Source organism: Hyperolius riggenbachi, chromosome 12, assembly GCF_040937935.1.
Source record: "Hyperolius riggenbachi isolate aHypRig1 chromosome 12, aHypRig1.pri, whole genome shotgun sequence".
Taxonomy (NCBI): Eukaryota; Metazoa; Chordata; class Amphibia; order Anura; family Hyperoliidae; genus Hyperolius; species Hyperolius riggenbachi.
Genome location: NC_090657.1, coordinates 13,449,167 through 13,476,008, shown reverse-complemented (window position 1 = coordinate 13,476,008; position 26,842 = coordinate 13,449,167). Strand labels below are relative to the sequence as shown.

Genomic DNA, 26,842 nt, shown 5'->3' with positions numbered 1-26,842 from the left:
TTGAAGAATGCCGTTGCCTGCAAGGTTCACCTCACCACTGACACCTGGACGAGTGCGTTCGGCCAGGGTCGATACATCTCCCTTACCGCGCACTGGGTGAACCTTGTGGAGCCTGGCAGCGATTCCTCACCTGCTACGGCACGGGTGTTGCCCACGCCACAAACAGCTGCACCGCCGTCCCTCCCACTGGATAACAGCAGCACCTACCTCTCTGACTCCTTCTCCTCCAACGCATCTCAAAGCTGTACCTCATCCGGAAACGCTAACCCAGCAGCAGTAGGATCGTGGAAGCAGTGCAGCACAGCTGTTGGCATGCGTCAGCAAGCGTTGCTGAAGCTAATCTGCCTTGGGGATAAGCAGCACACAGGGGAGGAAATTTGGAAGGGAATAAAGGAACAGACGGATTTGTGGCTGGCACCGCTGGACCTGAAACCGGGCATGGTTGTGTGTGATAATGGGAGTAATCTCATTCGCGCTTTAAGGTTGGCTAAGCTGACACACATCCCTTGCCTGGCGCACGTGATGAACCTAGTAGTTCAGCGGTTCCTGAGGACATACCCAGGCGTGGCCGATCTTCTGTTGAAGGTGCGTCGAGTGGCCAAACATTGTAGAACTTCCAGTACTGCTTCGGGGGCACTCGCCAAGATGCAGGAGCGCTTCAATCTCCCCCACCATCGCTTGCTGTGTGATGTCCCTACGCGCTGGAATTCTACGCTGCACATGCTAGCCCGCTTTTGCGAGCAGAAGAGTGCAGTGGTCCAGTACATGACGGCGCAGTACCGAGGCGCATCCGGCCAGCTGCCAAGCTTCTGTGGATCCGATTGGGCCAACATGTTGGACCTCTGCCAAGTCCTCCAAAATTTTGAGCAATCCACGTTGCTTGTGAGCAGTGACAACTCTTCAGTCAGCATTACCATACCACTGCTGTGTTTACTGAAGAGGTCGATGTTAAAAATCAAGGAAACAGCTGTCATGATGCAACTGGGGGAATCTGAAGGAGAAAACGATCAGCGTGATGGTACCAACATCAGGCCATCCGCCTCAGGGAACGCTGGCCCCAGCAGCTATGACGAAGAAGAGGAGGAGGAACAGCTGGAGTTGGAGCAGGAATTTCATGCCACCACTGACGAGGGCCAGAGCGGTGCACGTTGGACTTCCACAATTCAACGCGAATGGTCAGCAGAAGCAGACCAGGAGGAAGGTGACGACTATGATGCATCACAACAACTATCACAACGCTCACAAGAGGATGATGAGGATTCTGGTAGGACTCTGGCACACATGGCTCAATTCATGCTAGACTGCATTGAACGTGACCCACGCATTGTGCGCATTCTGGACAACACCAATTACTGGGTTTATACCCTTCTGGATCCACGGTACAAACACAATGTTCCAAAACTGCTTGAAGAAAGAGTCAGACAGGTCAAAATGGAAGAATACCAGCAGGCCCTTGTGGAGACTTTAGAGAGGAGATTGACATCCTCCCCCTCCTCTAGCCAGTTGTACGCAGACAGACTGACTTCCGCAAACCCAGGACGACCAGGAGGGCAGCAAACAACGCAAGCCGCAGCTAGTACCCAAAAGGGAATGGTATCGGCAGTGTCCTTGGAGTGGGAAAATTTTCTGACACCCATGCAGCAGCAGCCCACAGAACAGCAAGCGTGCAGATCCACCTCCAACACCGATCGCCTGGAGAAGATGGTCAAGGACTACATGTCAGATGACGTAGCTGTGTCTAACAATCCATCTGCACCCTTCAACTATTGGGTATCGAAGCTAGACACCTGGCACGAACTGGCAATGTACGCAATAGAGGTGCTGGCTTGCCCGGCAGCCAGCGTTATGTCGGAACGCTGTTTCAGTGCTGCCGGAGGCATCGTCACAGATCGGCGTATCCGCCTCTCCACAGAAAATGCAGACCGTCTGACTCAAATTAAAATGAATCAATCCTGGATTGGAAACGACTACGCAACACTCCAGGACCCCAACCAAGTAACATGACCAATGAACATCTGGGATGGTTTAGCGTTTCCGGTCCCTGTTTATTGAACCTCTCATCTGTATTACACTTATGACTGCATGGCGGCAAAAAGCATTGCTATATCCGCACGCTTTTTGTCCTCATGCAAGGCCTGTGTTGTTGTGTCTCAAAAAGCTTGGCCTTCTCCTCCTGCGCCTGCTCCTAGTCCTGTTCCATCACGTCTGCTGCTGCTGGGTTAGCATTTCCAGTCCCTGTTTATTGAACCTCTCATCTGTATTACATTTATGACTGCATGGCGGCAAAAAGCATTGCTATATCCGCACGCTTTTTGTCCTCATGCAAGGCCTGGGTTGCGTCTCAAAAAGCGTGGCCTTCTCCTCCTGCGCCTGCTCCTGTTCCATCACGTCTGCTGCTGCTGCTGGGTTAGCGTTGCCGCTCCCTGTTTATGGAACCTCTTATCTTTATTACATTTATGACTGCATGGCGGTACAAAGCATGCTATCCGCACGCTTCTTGCCCTCATGCAAGGCCTGGGTTGTTGTGTCTCACAAAGCGTGGCCTTCTCCTCCTGCACCTGCTCCTGTTCCATCACGTCTGCTGCTGCTGCTGCTGCTGCTGGGTTAGCGTTGCCGGTCCCTGTTTATGGAACCTCTTATCTTTATTACATTTATGACTGCATGGCGGTACAAAGCATGCTATCCGCACGCTTCTTGCCCTCATGCAAGGCCGGGGTTGTTGTGTCTCACAAAGCGTGGCCTTCTCCTCCTGCGCCTCCTCCTGTTCCATCACGTGTGCTGCTGCTGGGTTAGCGTTACCGGTCCCTTTTCCTGGAACCTCTTATATGTATTACATTTATGACTGCATGCCGACAAAAAACATGTTACCTGTGCAAAGAAAACAGACATTTCCCGCATTTAAAAGACAGTTTTCCCTTTGAAACTTTAAAATCGATTTTCTCAAAAACTATAAGCTCTTTTTGCAAATTTTTTTTTTCCTCTTGTACCCACTCCCAAGGTGCACATACCCTGTAAATTTGGGGTATGTAGCATGTAAGGAGGCTTTACAAACCACAAAAGTTCGGGTCCCCATTGACTTCCATTATGTTCGGAGTTCGGGTCGAACACCCGAACATCGCGGCCATGTTCGGCCTGTTCGGCCCGAACCCGAACATCTAGATGTTCGCCCAACACTACTGTATAGACAACATCTGTAAGTCGCCGCAGCGTCGTCACACCCAGCTTACAAATCTCATGCACACAAAAACATGCATACAGAAAGATGGGGACAAGGTTGTGTCCAAAAATAAAAAAATAAAAATAAGAATAAGAATACGAAAAGTAAAAAGGTAAATGGCAAAATTAAACCCCAAAATAATTGAAGGTTTCAAAGTGTCCTTAGTCTTGACTGCTATAGTTGGGTGCAATATAATTGCAATCTTATTCGCTGCAAACAGATTGATACAACTAAGACAACTAGACTAAGGAAGCTTTGAAACCTTCAATTATTTTTGGGTCTTATTTTGCCTTTACCTTTTTTCTTTTTTTTTTTCTCATTTTTATTTTTGGACACCACCTTGTCCCCCTTTTTCTGTATGCATGTTTTTGTGTGCATGACATTTGTAAGCTCAGTGTGACGACGCTGCAGCGCCTTACAGATGTTGTCTATACAGCACCAGGGAAAGTATGTTTTCATGCTATCTTAATAAATGTTCATTTGTTCATATGCAAAGATTTGTATTGAATTATTACTATAACTATTGAGGTTGAAGCACAGTGTTTATCATTTACTTTCTTGACCAGGGGGGGGGGGGGGGGCTACCCTTGTCTCTTTAAGTGAACCAGAGAGGAAGCACCCACATGTATTTTACCATATAGATCAGTGGGAACATTAGAGAAAACACCTTTCATGGTTTCTGTTTCATTCTGCACTGCACAGCTTGCTTGTTAACAGCACTGATAAAATCCCTGACTCATTTTGCATGGGACCTAATGGAAATCCGATGGCAACAAAATGCCATCAGATCGATTTTCAATACATTTCATACTGAAATCTATTGGAAATCTGTTCCTAGTAAAAAATGTTCCTAAACACATCAGATTATAAAATCTACCGATGATCTATCTGCTGCTAATCTAACGAGTGTATGGCCACCTAAACTCTGTTTTACCACAGGGTAACACGATAACAATGGAAGGCAATGGGGCCTAGCACACTTACTGTGTCGAGATGCAGCGGAAGTAATGAAAGTCAATGGGCAACAGAGAAATTTTACATATGCCGGCAGCGGCGGTGCGGCGCCCATGTGCGGAATGTCAGGAATACGGAGGGGAAACCCGGGAATCCCAGTGAGGTACTTCCTGTCCAGCAGGGAGCACGTCACTGGGCAAGGGGCATGTGGGGGTGGGGGGTGGCGCTATGCATATGACTGCAATGCTCCACCCCATAGCATCACACAAAACATCATTTTATGCGTTACAGTGTGATGCTATGGGATGGAGCATTGCACCCCAAATGCAGAGGAGTAGCTATGGGGGGCAAGAGGTACATCTGTCCCCGGGCGCAGCATCTGTGGGGCGCAGTTACAGGTTTTACTTTCCCTGATGCGTCCCCGTTGAAGAATCTATGGAAGCCGGTGGAAGGATCCAATCTTCTCCCCGGCTTCCTCCTGCTCTCTGCCCCGGAGTTTTGTTCTATTTTATCTCCCTGCTGTAATCAGCGCTTGCCATGTTTGCATCAGTAGATCATGTGTATTTCTGCGTATCTCCCAACTTTCTAATGCCTGCTACACACAATGCAATTTCCTGCTAGGTGGATGGGTCAAATCGATCATTTCCAGCATGTTCGATCTGCTACTGATGGAGAACAGGATCGATTTTGTGCAGTGCTGATCTAAAAATTGATCCTGTTCTTTATCAGGTGCAGATCGGACATGCAGGAAGTTATTCTAAATCTCAAACATCTCTGGGAAAGCACGATGGACCCCCTTATGGCTCACACCTTGTCACCAGGGGGCGCAAAAACTGACTTTGTCCCTGGGTGCTGAACACCCCTAGCTAGGCCTCTGCCCAAATGCAATGACCAAGTGTAAAGCCGGCCTCAATCGTCACACCCAAAACAAATGTAGCCATAATACACACCTCATCACGAAGGATTGAGACCTTAAAGTGAATTAAAGTGGATCCAAGATTAACTTTTACTTATTGCATATTTGTGTTCCTTTCCTATTGTTTATAGGGCATTCTTCAAGCCAAATACTTTTTTTTTTAATACTCTAATTCCCTATAAACTAAACAAGCCACACCCACAGGTTTTCAGAGAGCCTTTGCACTTTCAGACAGTAGCAAGGGCTTATGGGAGCTCACTCTGGGCAGGAGGAGGTGTTACTAGCCAGAGATTTCAGAGGCAGAGGGGAGGAGGAGCGGGGATTAGTTTTTTTTGCTCAAGATGCAGATAAGCTTGCCTTTGTGTAATGTTTACAAACAACATGGCTGCCCTCACTGTATCACAGGAAGAAATAATCATATTCTATTGAAGCTGTTTGCAGCTAGATTTGCTGTAAACAATCTAAACTTTACATAAGATATATAGACAAGTTACTAGTTATAGTTAGTTTTTCATCTCGGATCTGCTTTAAAGTGAACCAGAGACGAAGCACCCTTGTGTATTTTACCATAGAAATCAGTGGGAACATTAGAGAAAACATTTACCATGCTCTCTGTTCCATCCTCACTGCTAAAAGTGTCTGTTATCTAGCTGAGATAAGAATCCCGGACTGAGCATTGATTCTGGCTTTGCTATAATGACTCAGCTATAATGATTCCTGAGCAAAGCCAGCAGGGGGCAGGCTTGGACTTGAAGACAGCAAAGAACACAGTCTCAGCTATAATTATTCTGTAGCAAAGCCAGACCGACTGCTTAGTCGGGATTCTTATCTTAGAGGTGATAACAGGCAAATTAAACAGAGAACAATGTAACAAAGAGCAGATTAGGTGTTTACTGTCATGTTCCCACTGATTTATAAGGTAAAATACATGAGGTTGCTTCATCTCTGGTTCTCTTTAAAGGGACACTTAAGTCAAACAAAAAAAGATTCGTTTTACTCACCTAGGGCTTCCAATAGCCCCCTGCAGCTGTCCGGTGCCCTCGCCGTCTCCCTCCTATTCTCCTGACCCCGCCGGCAGCCACTTCCTGTTTCGGTGACAGGAGCTGACAGGCTGGGGACGCGAGTGATTCTTCACGTTCCCAGACACATTAGCACCCTCTATGCTGCTATACGGTATATGATATATGCTATAGCAGCATAGATGGCGCTATTGTGGCCAGGAACGCGAAGAATCATTCGCGTCCCCAGCCTGTCAGCTCCTGTCACCGAAACAGGAAGTGGCTGCCGGCGGGGCCAGGAGGATCGGAGGGAGACGGCGAGGGCACCGGACAGCTGCAGGGGGCTATTGGAAGCCCTAGGTGAGTAAAACTCATTTTTTTTTTTGACTTAAGTGTCCCTTTAAGGACTAGTTGGGGTCCCCACACAGACCATACAGCAGTCAGAGGGGCTGTTCCCTGTAGTTATGCCCCTGAGAACAGGTGTAACTACAAATCAGGTTGTATTTCAGCAAAAGTACAAAAGTGAGGACACAGAGCTGCTTAGGTTGACTGTACTGTGATGCTAGACTTTGTAACCAGAGTTCTGCTTTAATATGCAACGGTACAGCCTGCTTTGCTTCAGCAGATTTTACGAAGGGAAATTAACATGGCCAGTCCATATCCTGCGCCTTTTATAAGGTTACCTGCAATAAGAGGGATATGAAGGCTGCCATTTTGCGTACGAGAGACTTGGGCGCAGGATACAGCCAATATATGGCTTATCCTGCTGCTGCACAAGTCCCGGCCGTGTTAATTACTATTCCCCCTCCAGGTCCACGTGGATGAGAGGGAATTATGTAATTTGGCTTTCAGCTATTGCTGAAATTACGAATTACAGTGTTTAAAAGAAAGTAACTTCAGCTCTGCCTTCTGACGGCGCCGAAGTTACTCTGTGTGCCGCTATAGCTGTAATTCCTATTACTGCCTATGGTGGCGCCAGCTGCACCCAGATCTCCTGGATTCCTAGTGTTTGCGCCATTTTTATTTCCTTCTAAACAATGCAGATAGCCTGGCTGTCCTGCTGATCCTCTGCCTCTAATGCTTATAGCCGTAGACACTGAACAAGCATGCAGATCCTATTTTCAAAACAAAGTATGACTGGATTAGCTGCATGCTTGTTTCAGGTGTTGTGACTCAGACACAACTGATGCCAGAATGAACAGGCAACTAGTACTGTTTAAAAGGATCACCTTATCCCTCCTGGCGGTCTATTAAAAACCACCAGGGGGCAGCGCAGCAGTTTTTTTATTTTTCTAAATCATGTAGCGAGCCTACGATAAGCCCCGGCGCGGCGCGCAGCGGTGAATTGGCGTGGAGCGGCGGCGATCGGTGTGCACACGCAGATAGCATAGTGCTAGCTGCATAAAGCAAAAAAAAAATAAATTATGCAAATCGGCCCAGCAGGGCCTGAGAAATCCTCCTGCGGGGCTTATCTCGAACTACGTTTATGGGGTTACCGCCAGGAGGGTTAAAGAGGAGCTGTCAGCCATACTCTCTCAGAAAAAACTAACAACAACATATATAAGTAGATAAATACTTGCTCTACTTAAATAATATATGTATTGCACTGTCCACATTTTGATTTGAGTGATTTTTCTACAGTAAAAAAAATAAAAAATAAAAATAAAACCCTTCTTCGCATTTCCAATTTTAAAGAGACTCCGTAACAAAAATTGCATCCTGTTTTTTATCATCCTACAAGTTCCAAAAGCTATTCTAATGTGTTCTGGCTTACTGCAGCACGTTCTACTATCACCATCTCTGTAATAAATCAACTTATCTCTCTCTTGTCAGACTTGTCAGCCTGTGTCTGGAAGGCTGCCAAGTTCTTCAGTGTTGTGGTTCTGCTATGAACTCCCCTTCCAGGCCCCTCTATGCACACTGCCTGTGTGTTATTTAGGATTAGAGCAGCTTCTCTCTTCTCTCTTATCTTTTACAAGCTGGATAAATCGTCCTCTGAGCTGGCTGGGCTTTCACATACTGAAGAATTACAGACACAGGCAAAGCTGTTTGCAGGAAGAAACGAGCAGCCTGAAACTTCAGTGCATGAGAACAGGGGGAAAGAAACACACAAATGATCTCTTGAGATTCAAAAGGAATGCTGTATACAGCCTGCTTGTGTATGGATGTATTTTCTATGTGTGGACATACTGTACATCAACCTACTTCCTGTTTTGGTGGCCATTTTGTTTGTTTATAAACAAACTTTTTAAAACTGTTTTTAACCACTTTTAATGCGGCGGGGAGCGGCGAAATTGTGACAGAGGGTAATAGGAGATGTCCCCTAACGCACTGGTATGTTTACTTTTGTGCGATTTTAACAATACAGATTCTCTTTAACTGTGGCTATTTTGAAACCAATCCTGATGTCATTTCCTCCCTTATGCTACGTACACACATGCGACAACGATCGTTCGTTAAGAACGACGAACAAACTTTTAATTGATGAAAGAAGGACCTAAGTAAAGGTAGTTTTAAAATGTGTGTAACGATCTGATCGTTAGAACGAACGTTACATCACAGAAAGCAACTATTGCGCCTGCGCATAAAAATGAGAAGTTCCATGGAGAAATAGTGAAATGCGCATGTCAAGCCTAGTACGAACGATCGTTTCCAACGATGTACTACTTTTGCAAACGATCGTCGTTGGTTAAAATCCGCCGAGACAGAACTTTCTTTTGTAGCGATTTGGCTCGTTCGTCGTTTGCCTTAATAGTCGGTGGTTCGTTTTTTGTAACGATCGTCGTTGGTAAAGATCGGGGAACGATCGTTACAAACGACTATAGTCGCATGTGTGTACGCACCTTTAGGCCCGGTTCACACTTGCGTTTTGATGAAATACTTACCGGTGGCACGGGTTTGTTTCCGGTCTATTCTGAGAACATCCATTCGCCATCAGGAGGCCATCAGGATCCGGTCAGGTCACGTTCAGTTTGCATCCGGATCGTCTTCCGTTCTTCAGGCGTCCTGGATCCGTTTCTGTTTTCAAAGAGGGACCTGGAAGGTCTGGAAAAGAGCTGGAGTCCTTCTTGGGGAGAGCCTGCTGTGCGGACATCATCCTCCTCGTCCCGCGGGGCCCTGCGTCTGGATGGTCGGGTCCTTTCCTGTCCTCCGCTGTGTTCTGGGGTGGCTGACTGTGGAGAGGCTGGGGGCTGTCCGGCGCTGGGTACATCCACATGGCCGCCTGTACCATAGAGAACCCCACAGGAAGTGGGGTAGGACGTCCGGCTTACATCCGGAAGTGTGTTGTGCACTTCCGTTTCCCCTCAGTTCCTGTTGGGCTTGATTTCTTGTCCGGATCCGGTCCGGCGGCGGTGGACGGAGGACCGGTCCGGAAAATTGGAGCATGTTGGAAAATTCTGGACCGCATCCAGATTCAGAGGAACGGACGAGTGCGCATGGGTCCATTTATTAACAATGGACCCTTAATCATCCGTTCCGTTTGCGGACTTTGCGGTCCGGCTGCGGTCCGCAAATAAACGCCAGTGTGAACCGGGCCTTACCCTCCTCTGCCTGATTTGCCGGCCCTTCACTATAGAAAGTGCATTGTCTCAGTCAGCATGAGAAATATTGGCCAGAGAGGAACAGATGTGTGGGAGGGGAAAACAGGAGGGAAAGAGGCTTCAGCCAATTAGGCTGCATTAGTTCAGTCTGATGGGAAGTAGAGAAACAAAAGAGGACAACCCAGCATGCCCTGCAACTTCCTTTTTGTGTACCAAATGTTGTGTGTACCAAATAAGAGTCGGGTAAACTGGGGAATGATCATTTATCAACACGAAAAGTAATAGTGATTTTACCTTTTGGATTACCTGGTTAGCATCCTTATTACTTGTTTACCAGATACAAATAAAAAATTGATTTTTGATTTTATGCCCGACGGTTACACTTTAACCCATTCCATTGAAGCAGATATGTTGGAGTACACCCTCTGCACCCACCGCCGGCTCCCGTAGCTTTATAGATGCATACATATACATAGATATGAAATGTATGGCAAGACAAATCTATATGAGGATGCCTTTTGGTAATAAATGGTTTTACATGCTATACACACACTGTTTATTGACAGTTCAGCATTTAATGTAATTCCTGTGCAGATTAGCAGCACATAACAACACACGTTATCCTTCCTGCCTGTCATGTGACCTTGTGAAGAGCAAGTCATCGTTATTTAGTTTCCACGTCCCCTCAGAGGTGTGGCTTCTACACTCACCGGCCCGGATTTACTAAGACTGGAGAGGACTGGAGAGCCTGGGAGCCAGCAAACCGCCACTGGATCCTTTTAAACGTTGTCGGCTATTAGGGGACAAATGCTTGCAGCCCTTGCTGGGGTCATATCTAGGGATGAGCGTAATGACCTAATTACGAATTTCCGAAATTTCGCGAAATTACTACAATTACGATTTTAACAGTAATCGGAATTTCGTAATTTTCGCAAATTACGCAAATTTTCGTAATTACGATTACGAAATTTAGTATTTTAAAGATTGTATCCCTCTAGATGCCTAAAATGAATAGCACAGCCAGCCAGCTCCTCCTCCTCCTCCTCCTCCTCCTCCTCCTCCTCCTCCTCCCTCTCTCTCTCTCTCTCTCTCTCCAGAGATCTGTAGTATTTCAAAACCATACTCACATTCATGACATGTCCAGGGATCAAACCCAGGCCAACCACATGGAAGACAGCTATGCTCACCACCATACCACCAAACACACACTAAATAGACTGCTAACCTAAATCTTACTTGTAGACAGTCATATGAGACACATGCTGGGTGCAGGGCTTTGTGATTGGACCATGGACCATGCGATAGAGTGAGGTGCAAAAATGAAATCATGCCTAGCAGAGGATGGTTTCACAATGCTAAATGCTAGGCTGGCTGTGGTGCAATTGGTTAGTGCATCTGGCTGGTAACAGCAAGGTTACAGGTTCAATTCCATCCAGGCATGTCTTTTCCTTTTGCGTTCAACAGTTGTCCAAACAGAGCCAACAGAGCCCCAGATAGCCATGTAGAGTTAGGTCACAGCTAGCCTGGCTGTGGTGCAATTGGTTAGTGTGTCTGGCTGGTAACAGCAAGGTTACAGGTTCGATTCCATCCAGGCATGTCTTTTCCTTTTGCGTTCAACAGTTGTCCAAACAGAGCCAACAGAGCCCCAGATAGCCATGTAGAGTTAGGTCACAGCTAGCCTGGCTGTGGTGCAATTGGTTAGTGTGTCTGGCTGGTAACAGCAAGGTTACAGGTTCGATTCCATCCAGGCATGTCTTTTCCTTTTGCGTTCAACAGTTGTCCAAACAGAGCCAACAGAGCCCCAGATAGCCATGTAGAGTTAGGTCACAGCTAGCCTGGCTGTGGTGCAATTGGTTAGTGTGTCTGGCTGGTAACAGCAAGGTTACAGGTTCGATTCCATCCAGGCATGTCTTTTCCTTTTGCGTTCAACAGTTGTCCAAACAGAGCCAACAGAGCCCCAGATAGCCATGTAGAGTTAGGTCACAGCTAGCCTGGCTGTGGTGCAATTGGTTAGTGTGTCTGGCTGGTAACAGCAAGGTTACAGGTTCGATTCCATCCAGGCATGTCTTTTCCTTTTGAGTTCAACAGTTGTCCAAACACCGAGCACAAAGTTTTGCATGCGTAAAGTTTTACGCACGCAAAATACCCCATGGGGTTCAATGGCGCAGCGCGCGCACGCAAAAGGAAAAGACATGCCTGGATGGAATCGAACCTGTAACCTTGCTGTTACCAGCCAGACACACTAACCAATTGCACCACAGCCAGGCTAGCTGTGACCTAACTCTACATGGCTATCTGGGGCTCTGTTGGCTCTGTTTGGACAACTGTTGAACGCAAAAGGAAAAGACATGCCTGGATGGAATTGAACCTGTAACCTTGCTGTTACCAGCCAGATGCACTAACCAATTGCACCACAGCCAGCCTAGCATTTAGCATTGTGAAACCATCCTCTGCTAGGCATGATTTCATTTTTGCACCTCACTCTATCGCATGGTCCATGGTCCAATCACAAAGCCCTGCACCCAGCATGTGTCTCATATGACTGTCTACAAGTAAGATTTAGGTTAGCAGTCTATTTAGTGTGTGTTTGGTGGTATGGTGGTGAGCATAGCTGTCTTCCATGTGGTTGGCCTGGGTTTGATCCCTGGACATGTCATGAATGTGAGTATGGTTTTGAAATACTACAGATCTCTGGAGAGAGAGAGAGAGAGAGAGAGAGAGAGAGAGAGAGAGAGAGGAGGAGGAGGAGGAGGAGGAGGAGGAGGGCTGGCTGGCTGTGCTATTCATTTTAGGCATCTAGAGGGATACAAACCCTTACAAACGTGAAAAAGTAAAATTTCGGTTGGACACACGAAATTCGTAATTATGGGAGTGAAATTTCGATTACGAAATTGTAAATTACGATTTGAAAATTTATTACGAAATTACGAATTTGGGTCGTAATGTTAAATTTCGCATTCGTAATAAAAGCAGTTCGAAATTTCGAAAATTTCAGCTCATCTCTAGTCATATCAGATCATAGTCAGGGGTAATTCTAGAACTTTTGCAGTGGAAAATCATGTAAAAAAAAAAAAAGTCACCATTAGAGATGGGATGCAGGACACTGAGACAAGGACTTTCAGTGTGCAAGGTCTTTCTGTACACACGCTAAATTAAACTGAGATGGCTGGTAATCCAGCGTGTGTACAGCGGCGTCCATCCTGTCTCGGCCAGTGTACAACATTCCTTGTACATGTGTATGAGGCTTTCATCGCCCAATCTTTACTCATATCCCCCAACTGTCCCTTTTTGGGAGCCCTGTCCCTCTTTCCTCCTCATTTGTCCCTCTTTCAGGACTTTGTCCCTCTTTCTGTGTAAATATATCTATATATTTCTCTACTAAAAAATGTGTTTGACTCTAAACTTTATTCCCATCCTTTAAATTGATATATGACTCTTGAAATGTTACTATGAAGGAAAATTACCCAGAATAGAAAGGACCAGTGTGGTATGAATTATAAAACATATTTTTCTTATGAAATCTTATGGCATGCATGACTAGGGGTGTGACGGGGGCGTGATCAGGGGTGTTGCTTAAGTGTCCCTCTTTCTCATCTCAGAAAGTTGGGAGGTAGGTCTTTATTGGCCAATTTTACCCATTCCATGGAGTTTGAGGGCCAACAGATTTTGAACACAATGCAGTTTGTGTAGGTGTGCTCTCCTACTACAAGGAGTAAAATCTGCTAATCAAGATTGTATGTGTGTGTGGATCTTAACAGGGGTGTCTCCCATTAAACCTTCCACCGCATCCATCATACATAGGATAACATGGCCAGACAGTCACCACTTGTATTACAGAATGGATTGCGATGGTCTGACACCAGGGCCGGATTTACCATAGGGCACTGTAGGCACACGCCTACAGGCGCCTAACGATGGAAAGGCGGGTCTCTCCTTCCCTATGCAGAGTCCTGATGAGAGTTTAACTGACAAGTGACAAGTTACTACCCCTGCTCTCTGTATTACACTGACGAGACCTCCCTTCAGTCGGAGCACCTCTAGGTACCTAATACTGAGGTTCCTCTAGCTACCTAATACTTGGGGGCACCTCTAGCTACTTAAGATTGAGGGTACTACGTTACCTAATACCTAGGGGCACCTGTAGCTACCTATGATGGGCAAGGGAAGTAAGGGAGAAGTGACAGCTGGGACAGCCAGCACTCTTGTGGTTGAGTTCGGTTGGCGTTTGTAGGATCATGGAGGGCGGAGTCTAGGGTGCCAGGACATCTGTGCCTATAGGCTCCTGTGAGGTAAATCCGGGCCTGCATGCATGGAGGGCGGGGTCTAGGGTGCCAGGACATCTGTGCCTATAGGCTCCTGTGATGTAAATCCAGGCCTGCATGCATGGAGGGCGGAGTCTAGGGTGCCAGGAGATCTGTGCCTATAGGCTCCTGTGATGTATATCCTGGCCTGCATGCATGGAGGGCGGAGTCTAGGGTGCCAGGACATCTGTGCCTATAGGCTCCTGTGATGTAAATCCTGGCCTGCATGCATGGAGGGCGGAGTCTAGGGTGCCAGGAGATCTGTGCCTATAGGCTCCTGTGATGTAAATCCTGGCCTGCATGCATGGAGGGCGGAGTCTAGGGTGCCAGGAGATCTGTGCCTATAGGCTCCTGTGATGTAAATCCAGGCCTGCATGCATGGAGGGCGGAGTCTGAGGTGCCAGGACATCTGTGCCTATAGACATCTGTGCCTATTCCTCAGACCAAGCCTGATGGGAGGCAAGTAATTCCAGATTACATGCCTATTGTATTCAGCTTGAAATTGGACCAATAAAATTAACTTTAGGTCAATTCTGATTGGCTCAATCTGAAGGTGCAATGCACCATGGAATTATTGACACCTTATGAACCATCTTTACATACCTCCCAACTTTTTGAGATGCGAAAGAGGGTCACTTAAGCCACGCCCCTGCCACACCCCTAATCACGACCCCGTCACACCCCTAATCACGCATACCATAAAGGTTTCATAAGAAAAATATGTTGTTTTATAATTCAAACCACACTGGTCCTTTCTATCCTGGTTCATTTTCCTTTATAGTAACTTTTTAAAATGAGTAATATATCAATCTAAAGGATGGGAATAAAGTTTAGAGTCAATCAAACACATTTTTAGAAAAGAAATATATATATTTACATAGAAAGAGGGACAAAGTCCTGAAAGAGGGACAAATGAGGAGGAAAGAGGGACAGAGGGACAGGGCTCCCAAACAGGGACTGTTCCTTCCAAAAGAGGGACAGTTGGGAACTATGTATTTAGCCACCACTATCAGATGAGGTATGATGACAGCTTAGACTAAAAACTGTCCCAGTAAAAAGAACAATTGAAAAGAAAAGTCACAGCATTACATACTTGATCATACATTAGATGAGGCGATAACACTTTCTTTGGCATGGGGAGGGGAAACACACTAGTATTGCTAGTCAATAATCAAGGTCAGAGAAAGGTGATGCAGGGTTTATGGGCCTGGCCACTAGTTCAGCTATTCCTATTTAATATTGAAAGGTAGTTCAGATTAATTAGAATATGGCTACCGCATAATAAAACATGGTTGATGTTGGAGTATCTGGGGTGAAGCTGATCATATATGATCCAGTCAATACACATAAAAAACGTAGAGGACACCTGAAGCGAAATAGATACAGAGGCTGACATGTTTATTTCCTGTTAAACAATACCAGTTACCTGGCAGTCCTGCCGATCCTCTGCCTCTAATACTTTCAGCCACAGCCCCTGAAGTCGCATGCAGATCAGGTGCTCTGACTGAAGTTGCATGCGGATTACTGGTGTTATTTAGACACCACTGAAACCAAACAGATCAGCAGGACTGCCAGGCAACTAGTATTGTTTAAAGGGAACCCAAGGTGAGAGGGAGAAGGAGGCTCCTAAATTTATTTCCTTGTGAATAATGCCAGCTGCCTGGCAGTCCTGTTGATCCTCTGGCATAAGAAGTGTCTGAGTCAAAACCCTGGAACAAGCATATGGCTAATCCAGTAAACCAGTCAGCTGAGCCAGAGTACCTGATCTCCATGCTTGTTCAGGGTCTGTGGCTAAAAATATTAGAGGCACAGGATTAGGAGGACTACCAGGTAACTGGTATTGTTTAAAAGGAAATAAATATGGCAGCCTCCGTATACCTCTCACTTCAGTATCCCTTTAAAAGGAAATGAATATGGCAGCCACCATATGCTTCTCATTTAGGGGTCTAAAATAAAACCCCAAAAACAAAAAAAAAAACAGGAGAAAAAAACACTATGTAATGTTCTCAATCTGTGGGAAAGATCACACGTGCGAGGTATCATCTGTGATTCCTGCAGACACAAGCAGGGCCAGATTTGTATTTTTTACCACCCCAGCTGCCCCCGGATGGACAGCATCCTAAACTTTTCCCCAATATGGCAGGGGTTAGATTGTAAGCTCCTCTGAGGACAGTTAGTGAAGTGACGGCAGGGGTTAGATTGTAAGCTCCTCTGAGGACAGTTAGTGAAGTGATAGCAGGGGTTAGATTGTAGGCTCCTCTGAGGACAGTTAGTGAAGTGATGGCAGGGGTTAGATTGTAAGCTCCTCTGAGGACAGTTAGTGAAGTGATGGCAGGGGTTAGATTGTATGCTCCTCTGAGGACAGTTAGTGAAGTGATGGCAGGGGTTAGATTGTAAGCTCCTCTGAGGACAGTTAGTGAAGTGATAGCAGGGGTTAGATTGTAGGCTCCTCTGAAGACAGTTAGTGAAGTGATGGCAGGGGTTAGATTGTAGGCTCCTCTGAGGACAGTTAGTGAAGTGATGGCAGGGGTTAGATTGTATGCTCCTCTGAGGACAGTTAGTGAAGTGATGGCAGGGGTTAGATTGTAAGCTCATCTGAGGACAGTTAGTGAAGTGATGGCAGGGGTTAGATTGTAGGCTCATCTGAGGACAGTTAGTGAAGTGATGGCAGGGGTTAGATTGTAAGCTCCTCTGAGGACAGTTAGTGAAGTGATAGCAGGGGTTAGATTGTATGCTCCTCTGAGGACAGTTAGTGAAGTGATAGCAGGGGTTAGATTGTAAGCTCCTCTGAGGACAGTTAGTGAAGTGATAGCAGGGGTTAGATTGTAAAATCCTTTGAGGACAGTTAGTGAAGTTGATAGCAGGGGTTAGATTGTAAGCTTCTCTGAGGACAGTTAGTGAAGTGATAGCAGGGATTAGATTGTAAAATCCTCTGAAGACAGTTAGTGAAGTGATAGCAGGGGTTAGATTGTAAGCTCCTCTGAAGACAGTTAGTGAAGTGACGGCAGGGGTTCGATTGTAAGCTCCTCTGAGGACAGTTAGTGAAGTGCAGAGCCGGGACAGGGTCCCTCAGCACCCAAGGCTGATACACCACAGTGCGCCCCTTCATCCCTCCCATCCCAGCCATCACACACTGATTGCTATTAGACTAATAGGTGCCCCAGGGCCCCCAACCCCACCAACACCTTAATATCTAGTTATCTGGCTTGCAGTCACTCCCATGTATCCCCTTTTCTTATTTCTCTCTGCTTCAAACACAATGGGGAATGACAGCTGAGTGAATTGTGCGCCCCCTCCTACACTGCGCCCTGAGGCTGGAGCCTCTTCTGCCTCTGCCTCGGCCCAGCCCTGGTGAAGTGATAGCACGGATTAGATTGTAAGCTCCTCTGAGGACAGTTAGTGACATGATGGCATGGATTAGATTGTAAGCTCCTCTGCGAGCGGCACATTCGGTGAGTGACCGGCAGCTCAGAGATCACTGCCTGTTTGCTGACCCTTCATCCCCCGAGTGTCAGATCCGGCTCTGGGAAGCCGCCCAACGCTATGTGCAGACTCTGTGTAGCAGGATGAATAATCGGCCGGCTAGCTGCTACTGCCACCCAGCTGCCCTCAGCCTTCCAGGCGCCCTAGGCCAGGGCCTTGTCTGAAATCCAGCCATGGACACAAGTGTGATCCCTTCCTGTCTCATGTTATAGTGCCTGGCCCAGCCTTCAGCGGTGGGATCTGGTTAGATTAGACTGTATGGCCTGGTGCACACCAAAAACCGCTAGCAGATCCGCAAAATGCTAGCAGATTTTGAAACGCTTTTTCTTCTTTTTCTGTAGCGTTTCAGCTAGCATTTTGCGGTTTTGTGAAGCGTTTTTGGTGTAGTAGATTTCATGTATTGTTACAGTAAAGCTGTTACTGAACAGCTTCTGTAACAAAAACGCCTGGAAAACCGCTCTGAACTGCCGTTTTTCAGAGCGGTTTGCGTTTTTCCTATACTTAACATTGAGGCAGAAACGCCTCCGCAATCCAAAATCTGCAGCAGCCCGGGAGTATGCGTTTCTGCAAAACGCCTCCCGTTCTGGTGTGCACCAGCCCATTGAGACACATTACCCTAGCGGATCCGCACCCGCAAGCGGATCGCAAACCGCAGCAGAACCGCTCTGGTGTGCACTAGGCCTGTGAGTGTTGGAGTCTCCCCCTGATGTCTGACAGTCAGACACAGAACATTTATATTGCGCTTTTCTCCTGGCGGACTCAAAGCGCCAGAGCTGCAGCCACTAGGGGGGCGTACGTTAAAAAGGGGCGCTGGGAAAAAAGGGCGCCGGGTTTTAAACGATAAACATGGATAACGTTTAAAAATATAATGTACTATATTTCGTTTAAAAATAATGTTTTATAAAGTTATAAATCATTAAATAATGTGCATGAAATTGGCAATTGTGAAAACGTTAATCTTCCGTTTAAGAAGTGAAACGTATAATAACGTTTAAAAAAAAAAAATAGTAAGTAACCCTCCCTGTACCTACCCCTAACCCCTAGACCCCCGTGTTGGTGCCTAAACCTAAGACTCCCCTGATGGTGCCTAAACCTAAGACTCCCCTGATGGTGCCTAAACCTAAGACCCCCCTGTTGGTGCCTAAACCTAAGACCCCCCTGTTGGTGCCTAAACCTAAGACCCCCCTGGTGGTGCCTAAACCTAAGACCCCCCTGGGGGTGCCTAAACCTAAGACCCCCCTGTGATAAGCATTAATAACGTGTGAAAAAATATTGTGCAGTTTTTCGTTTAAAAATAATGTTTTAAAAAAAGATTGTAGTGTTTTTCGTTTAAAAATAATGTTTAAAAAATTATAAATCATAAAATAATGTGTAATCATGAGAAGCAGTTATAAAACAGTAAAAGTCTCTGGGCGCTGCTTATAAAACGTTATTTTTCTCCGGCGCCCTTTTTTCCTGTCGGGCACCCATTAAACGATATTTATTATGGGAGTGAATGGCGGCGCCCGATTTGTCCACTTGCCTCAGGCGCCCGAATTTACTGTTACCACTAGGGGGTGCTCTATAGGCAGTAGTAGTGTTATGTTGGGGATACACTGGTCGACCGGCAGCTCGATTAGCCGCCGGATCGACCCCAGCCGCGTCCCCGCTCATCCGCGCGGATCGATTACCGCTCGCCCCCGCCGGCGCTTCCTTATCAGCGCTCGATTCCCTGTCATTGTCCGCCGGCGGGAATCAAGCGGGCGGGGGTCGAGCAACGTTATCGGACCAGCTGAATATTATCAGCTAGCCGATACACGGTACAGAAATGTACCGTGTATCCCCAGCATTAGGCCAGAGCTGCAGCCACTAGGGGGCGCTCTATAGGCAGTAGCAGTGTTAGGCCAGAGCTGCAGCAACTAGGGGGAGCTCTATAGGCAGTAGCAGTGTTAGGCCAGAGCTGTAGCAACTAGTGGGAGCTCTATAGGCAGTAGCAGTGTTAGGCTAAAACTGCAGCAACTAGGGGGCGTTCTATAGGCAGTAGCAGTGTTAGGCCGGAGCTGCAGCCACTAGGGGGCACTCTTTATGCAGTAGCAGTGTTAGGGAGTCTTGCCCAAGGTCTCCTACTGAATAAGTGCTCGCTTACTGAACAGGGAGAGCCAGGATTCGAACCCTCCTGTGTCAGAGGCAGAGCTCTCAACCAGTCTGAAACTCTTCCCACTCCGTAGGGATATTTGCAACTATCTGTTTTATTCATACACAGCAGGTTTGTGACTCCCTTCTCATATGAAGGAACGCACGCATGCACACACGCACATACATACACACATTCATGCACGTACACATGCACACACGCTCCAATATCGATCTCATATATGTAATCAGCTATGTATCCGTTGGTCTCATTTCCAATATTTGTCCTGTTACAGACAAGTAAAGAGTAAAGTGCTTTGGTTTAGCGTGCAGGTATATAATCCACTATAACAGCAGCAACAGCTTTTAAAGTACCTTTTTCCCGTGTGCACTTGCTTTGCAATACCTTCCCAATGGTGCCAAAAAGTCCCATCGCACATTAGCCGTGCAGTGTGACTATACAGAGAAGCATACGCTGCAATGAAAGCATGCTTCAATGTTACTGTGAGTTGAGTTAATGCCAAAGAGCTTAGCATGCTGTGGATTCCTCCATCGTAGCCCACCGCACTTGGGGCTTGATTCACTAAACCGTGATAACTGAAATATCACACCTTATCAAAGATGATACGTCTTATCAGAGTAGCATAGTGAGCGCTACGAACTTATGCCTGCTAATTGGCAATGGCACTCGTTCTGCCCCAAACCCCTGCGGGTTCTTAGCGCTCGCTATGCTACTCTGCTAAGGCGTGTTAAGTTTGATAAGGTGTGATATCTTTGATGTGGTGTGATATTTTGATGTGGTGTGATATCTTGATATCTTTGATGTGGTGTGATATCTTTGATGTGGTGTGATATCTTTGATGTGGTGTGATATCTTTGATAAGGTGTGATATCTTTGATAACGTGTGATATCTTTGATATGGTGTGATATCTTTGATATGGTGTGATATCTTTGATATGGTGTGATATCTTTGACAAGGTGTGATATCTTTGACAAGGTGTGATATCTTTGACAAGGTGTGATATCTTTGACAAGGTGTGATATCTTTGACAAGGTGTGATATCTTTGACATGGGGCTTGATTCAGAAAAGGGTGCTAAGTGTTTGCACGTCAGTGAAAAGACACTTTGCATGTGCTAACATGCTTTGCATGTGCTAAGTAGTTAGCACATGTAAACTACTTAGCACCCTAATTTTTTTTACAAAAAAATCAGTATTTATTCAACAAATAAAAGGAACATATGACAGAATATGCAGTGTAGCAGTGCGCCTCCTAACTTTTCCAACAGTAGCTTTAGCATCAATTATCACTGTGAAAGATGAGAGGTATTATTGACAATAATATAATGATCGTCACATAATATATAGAGCTCAGATTTAATTTAAATTTCCAAATATTCTATCTTTTACAAGATCATAATTAGCAAGACCAGGGATATCTAACCATGGAGCTTAGCACCCTAGTTAGCACGGTGCTAAGTAGTAGCTTGCATGTCCTAACTACGGTGCTAAGTAGTTTGCATGTGCTAACTACGGTGCTAAGTTTGCATGTGCTAACTACGGTGCTAAGTAGTTTGTATGTGCTAACTACGGTGCTAAGTTTGCATGTGCTAACTACGGTGCTAAGTAGTTTGTATGTGCTAACTACTTAGCACCCTAGTTAGCACGCCCAAAGCCTTTAGGCGTGCTAACTGGGTTAGCACTGTTTACTGAATCGAGCCCATGGTGTGATGTCTTTGATATGGTGTGATATCTTTGATATGGTGTGATATCGCTGATCAGATGTGATATTTGAGTTATCACGGTTTAGTGAATTAAGCCCTTAATGAGAAAGCCCTTGTGCAAAAATGCACATTCCCAAAATCGTTTTGAAAACTGCATTGCAAAATTGCAGTAGCTAAGCACTTAGCAATTGCATTTAGCAGTGTAAACTAAACACTAAGGGCTTGATTCACAAAGCGGTGCTAACCCAGTTAGAGACTTTAGGCGTGATAACCATTGCACCACGCTGGTGAAAAGCCAGTTTAGGCATGATAAGTTTAGATAAGTTTAGATCGCGCGCAAAGTCCCGCACGCAAAGCAGCGCCATTAAACTCTATGCGAAGTGCACCAGACTTTGCTAGCGCAAAACTTTTGATCAGCTGTGCACTGCGGTGCTAACCCAGTTGGTGCTTAAACTTATCACGCCTAAACTTATCACACCTAAATTTATCACACCTAAACTTTTCACGCCTAAACTTATCATGCCTAAACTTATCACGCCTAAACCTATCATGCCTAAACTGAGTTTAGACGTGATAAAGGGCTTTTCACCAGCGTGCTAACTGTTAGCACCACTTTGTGAATCAGGCCCTAAGTCTATGGACTGTATGCTGCACATCAGAGTCGGGACAAAGATCCTCCAGCATGCAAGGCTGAGACACCAAAGAGCACCCCTCCATCCCTCCCACCCCAGCCGTCACACACTGATTACTCTTAGGGCCTGATTCACAAAGCGGTGCTAACAGTTAGCACGCTGGAGAAAAGCCCTTTATCGTGCCTAAACTCAGTTTAGGCATGATAAGTTTAGGTGTGATAAGTTTAGGCATGTTGAGTTTAGGTGTGATAAGTTTAGGCATGATAAGCACCAACTAGGTTAGCACTGCAGTGCACAGCTGATCAAAAGTTTTGCGCTAGCAAAGTCTGGTGCACTTTGCATAGAGTTTAATGGCGCTGCTTTGCGTGTGGGACTTTGCACGCTATCTACACTTATCTAAACTTATCACGCCTAAACTTATCACACCTAAACTTATCACGCCTAAACTGGCTTTTCACCAGCGTGGTGCAATGGTTATCACGCTTAAAGTCTCTAACTGGGTTAGCACCGCTTTGTGAATCAAGCCCTTAGACTCTAGTTATCTGGCTTGCAGTCACTGCCATGTATCCCCTTTTCTGATTCCTCTCTGCTTCAAACACAATGGGGGAGTGATAGCTGAGTGAGTTGCGTGCACCATCCTACACTGCGCCCTGAGGCTGGAGCCTCTCTCACCTCTGCCTCACCCTGCGCCCCCTCCTACACTGCGCCCTGAGGCTGGAGCCTCTCTCACCTCTGCCTCGCCCTGCGCCCCCTCCTACACTGCGCCCTGAGGCTGGAGCCTCTCTCGCCTGGCCCTGCTGCACACTACAGGTTTAAACAAGTGCGATGCAACATTTAGTCCCCCCCTCACTACCCCCATTCCCAAAAAAAAATCAAAAATAAATCTTATAACAAACCTTACTCCCCCCAAAGCCATGAGGCCCCCTGAGATGAAGGGGTCTACATTTGCTGATATGCAATTCTTTGGCCTAAGAACCCAGATGAGAAGATGGTGCAACAAGAAGTATTTCCCAGCAGAGTCAAATGAAGAATTTCATGAATAATAATGTAAGGGTACCTAATCTTTGAAGATTTGATTTGAAGAAAAACAAGAACAAAACAAAAAAAAAACAAATAAAATAAAAGTTGGCATAAAAATAGGTAGGCGTCGCAGTCTTACCTGCCTAGCGTCCTCCACAAGGGACAGAACAGGGAAGACAGGGTGATACTCACTGTCCTTTATTGGATGACACCCCCTTTTCTCCTCGACGCCGGCCAATCGCCTTTGCTGCCTGAGTTGTACCAATAACCAAGTCATGGTGTCAGTCATTCAGCCTCTGTTTACACTAAATCACTGGGCAATTCAGCCGTGTTGACTGAAAACACTTATGGTAAAGTGAACCAGTTTAGTATCATTTAACCCTTCCACTGTTCATATCATTTTTTACGACACTAGAAAGATTAGTAGCTTAGTGATGGGTACTAGTGGCTGAATCTCTCCTAGTGCCAGAACCACAGCACAAGGTAGAGAGTTTCTAGTTATATTCCTCCCAGCTGACAGATACTCTACAATATCATCTGAGTGAACAAGTCAATAGGCAGCCAGGTTCATTTGTCAAAATCATTTTAAAGTAAGAATGAGCACAATTTTTTTCCTCCTTTCATAAAATTCGACATGGTTGGCTGTCATGCTGATCCATTGGCTTCAGTAGTGCCTAACTCAGGGGGTGCCCATTGGGTAGATCGTGAAGGACTTCATGGTAGATCCCGACCGATAAACATTTTCCATTCTGTATATACAAGTGTGCTCCTAAAATTGTACATAGCATAGGTAGATCATTTTGAATTACTAATTTTTAAAGTAGCTCACAAGCCGAAAAAGTGTGGGCACCTCTGGCCTAAATCCTATACAGTAGGAGAGAGGAGTTTTTGATCCCCTGCCGATTTCGCCCCATGATGAAGAAATGACCAGTCTATAATTGTAACGGTAAGGTTTATGTTAGCCATGAACGACAGATTAACAGAAGAACCCTCAAAAACCCATTGCCTCAAAGTCAGAGCTCGATGACCTTGTAAGGCGTGAATAAGTATTTGATACCCTTTCAATAGAGGACTTTGTGGTTGCTAACAAGGGTTTGGCCACCAAGTACTGAGGTCAGACACGTCTTGCAGTTGGACCCACTCCACTTTGCAGGTCCTCTTCAAGTCAGTAAGATTTCAAGGCTGATGTTTCATATGCATCCACAGATTTTCTATTGGATTAAGTTCTGGAGACTGGCTAGGCCACTAGAGGACTTTCATGTGCTTCTTCTTGAGGCACTGCTCTGTTTCCTTGGCTGTGTGTTTTGGGTCATTGTCATGCTGGAATACCCATCATAACACATTTTCACTGCTGTGGCTGAGGGAAGAAGGTGCTCATCGAAGATTTGATGGTACATGGACCTATCCCTTGTCCCTACATTGCCGTGAAGGTGTACTGTCTCCTTAGCAGCAAACAGCCCCAAAATCATAATGTGTTCACCTCCATGTTTGATGGTAGGGATGGTGTTCTTGGGGTCATACTCACCCAGGGCCGGCCTTAGGTTTCACAGCGCCCTGAGCGAAACCTGATTTTTGTGCCCCCCCCCCCCCCCCCCCCCTATATCCTCTTCCCGGGTGCACACGCACACACGCAGGCCCATATGCAATTCGCCTTTTCTCCTGAGATATCTCCTAGGACAGTGGTTCCCAACCTTTTTGACGTTGTGACACAAATGCTCAGATCTTTGTGACACGTCACTTATGTTCAATAGAAAAAAATACTATTAATAACTATGAATGGATGGAAAGAGTGCATTATCCTGAATACACTTAAAAATAAAGGCTAGAACCTTTCAGGAATATTAATAAAAACAATCAGTGGGACAGTTAGCCGCCGCCCCCCCCCCCCCCATTTAGAATGATGGCACAGCACTGACAATTTGCACCACGCGTTATAGCCGCAGTGTGCCCCCCCAAAAAAGCCTTCAGACTCAGTATAGGTAGGTAGCCAGGTATAGGTGCCCCCAGTATGGGATCTCATGTGTAGGTGCCCTCAATATAGGTTGTCAAGCATAGGTGCCCCCAGTATAGGAAGTCAGTTGAAGGTCTCCATCCCCCCATAGGTAGCCAGGTGTAGGTGCCTCCAGTATTGGTAGCCAGGTGTTGTTGCCCTCCCTCAGTATAGGTAGCCAGCTATAGGTGTCCCCAGTATAGGTAGCCAGGTGTTGGTGGCCTCAGTAAAGGTAGCCAGCTATAGGTGCCCCCAGTATAGGAAATCAGGTGTAGATGCCCTCAGTATAGGCAACCAGCTATAGGTGCCCCCTTAAAGCCGGCGCCCTGAGCGGCCGCTCCGGTCGCTCAGGTCAAAGGCCGGCTATGTACTCATCATTCCTTCCAGTCACAGCGAGTTGAGTTCATGTTACCAGTTGTTTTCTTGGTGGTTATGGTCCCAGCTCATTGACAAGCTCTCCTTGAATAGTTATTGGATTCTTTGTCACCAATCTCAGGAGCATTGCAATTCTGCAAGGTGAGATCTTGCATGAAGCCCCAGATTGAGGGCGATTGACAGTTATTTTGGGTTTCTTCCATTCCTTGCAACATCATGTCTTCACTGTCTCACCAAACTGCTTGGCGATAGTCTCGTAGCCCAGCCTTGTTCTTCTTGACATTCTTGGACAGCTCTTTGGTCTTGGCCATGGTGGTTAATTTGGAATCTGATTAATCTCATCTGTGGACAGGTGTATTTTATACAGGTTCTGCACAAGCTTGGAAGCTTGGATTAGGTGTACTCGCACATGCACATCCTATTTTGATTGGCCAATCACTGACCAATGTTACCTCCTCCATGTAGTATGAGGACCAACAGATTTTGAATGAAACAGATTGAAAGGGTAAGATCTTACACTACATGGAAATGGAGGCGAAGAAATAATTCTATGTTTACTTACCATGGGCTTCTTCCAGCCCCTAGAAGTCATTTGGGTTCCTCGCCGCAGCGCCAGTCCTCCCCGGTGTCCCGCTGGTTGCCTGTAACGATCGGCAACCCATCGCCGGGTCGGTGCCTCTGTGCATGCATGCGCCCGAACGTGCCATCATCAGACACACACTGTGCAGGTGCAGTATGCGCCTGGTGATATGGGTGCGTCTGCACAGAATCGGCAACAGATCGGCAATCCTTACAGGCAACCAGCGGGACACCTAGAAGGACTGGAGCTGCAGCGAGGAACCCAAATGACTTCTAGGGGCTGGAAGAAGCCCCAGGTAAGTAAACATAGAATTATTTCTTCGTCTCAGGAGTCCTTTAAGGGTTGAGTCTCAGCTCTCCGGTGTGTTGCAGAATAATTCTGCATGTCAGCTAACGGCCCATACAATGCTATGGGCGTATCGTAATTCTACGGCTGGATTCACAGTGGACCATTGCATAATACACGCATTGTAATGTGTGTGAACTGCAAAGGAGTCTGGACAGGACTTCAATACAAAGCTTGCATGACACGAGTTAGAATAACGTGATCAGTTACAACGCAGTACGGTCAACAGCCCTATAGAATTGTACGGGTAGTGAGCTGACCTGCAGAATTTGTTTCTGCAATGCAACCAACCACTGTGAACAGGACTTTAACAATTGTACACTAACTGGTCAGCTGAGGAAGCCGCACAAAGTGGATCCGAGATAAACTTTTAGGCCACATTCACAATTACAAAATGCAAAACACCAGCACTTTTGCTAGCGTTTTGCTCTGGCGTTTTTTGGCAATTAACGCCATTCACACTTGGGGCAATTTTCAGCGATCGCGATTAGCGCTTCTATAGCACTATACGCGATCGCCGGGAAATCGCCTGAAAATGGTGCAGGGAACACATTTTTTGGGGGCGATTTGCGTTAATCGCTGGCGATTAACGCAAATCACCCAAGTGAGAACAGGCCCATAGGTTATTGCTATTGCTTGAGCGTTTTGCTGAA

At 46.3% G+C, this 26,842-nt stretch overlaps 1 protein-coding gene across 2 annotated transcripts in view; it reads right to left on the bottom strand.

Annotated features, from left to right (window-relative positions):
• Positions 1-26,842, bottom strand: part of SLC4A1 (solute carrier family 4 member 1 (Diego blood group)) — a 184,421-nt gene that overhangs the window by 91,060 nt on the left and 66,519 nt on the right. Inside the window, exon 1 of one of the 2 annotated variants that reach the window (XM_068263167.1) lies at positions 23,039-23,114. The exons of the other annotated variant lie outside the window; for it this stretch is intronic. The gene's annotated coding sequence lies outside the window, so the exon portion shown is untranslated. Of the gene's footprint in view, positions 1-23,038; positions 23,115-26,842 lie in introns of those variants that run through there. 2 annotated transcript variants of the gene reach the window in all.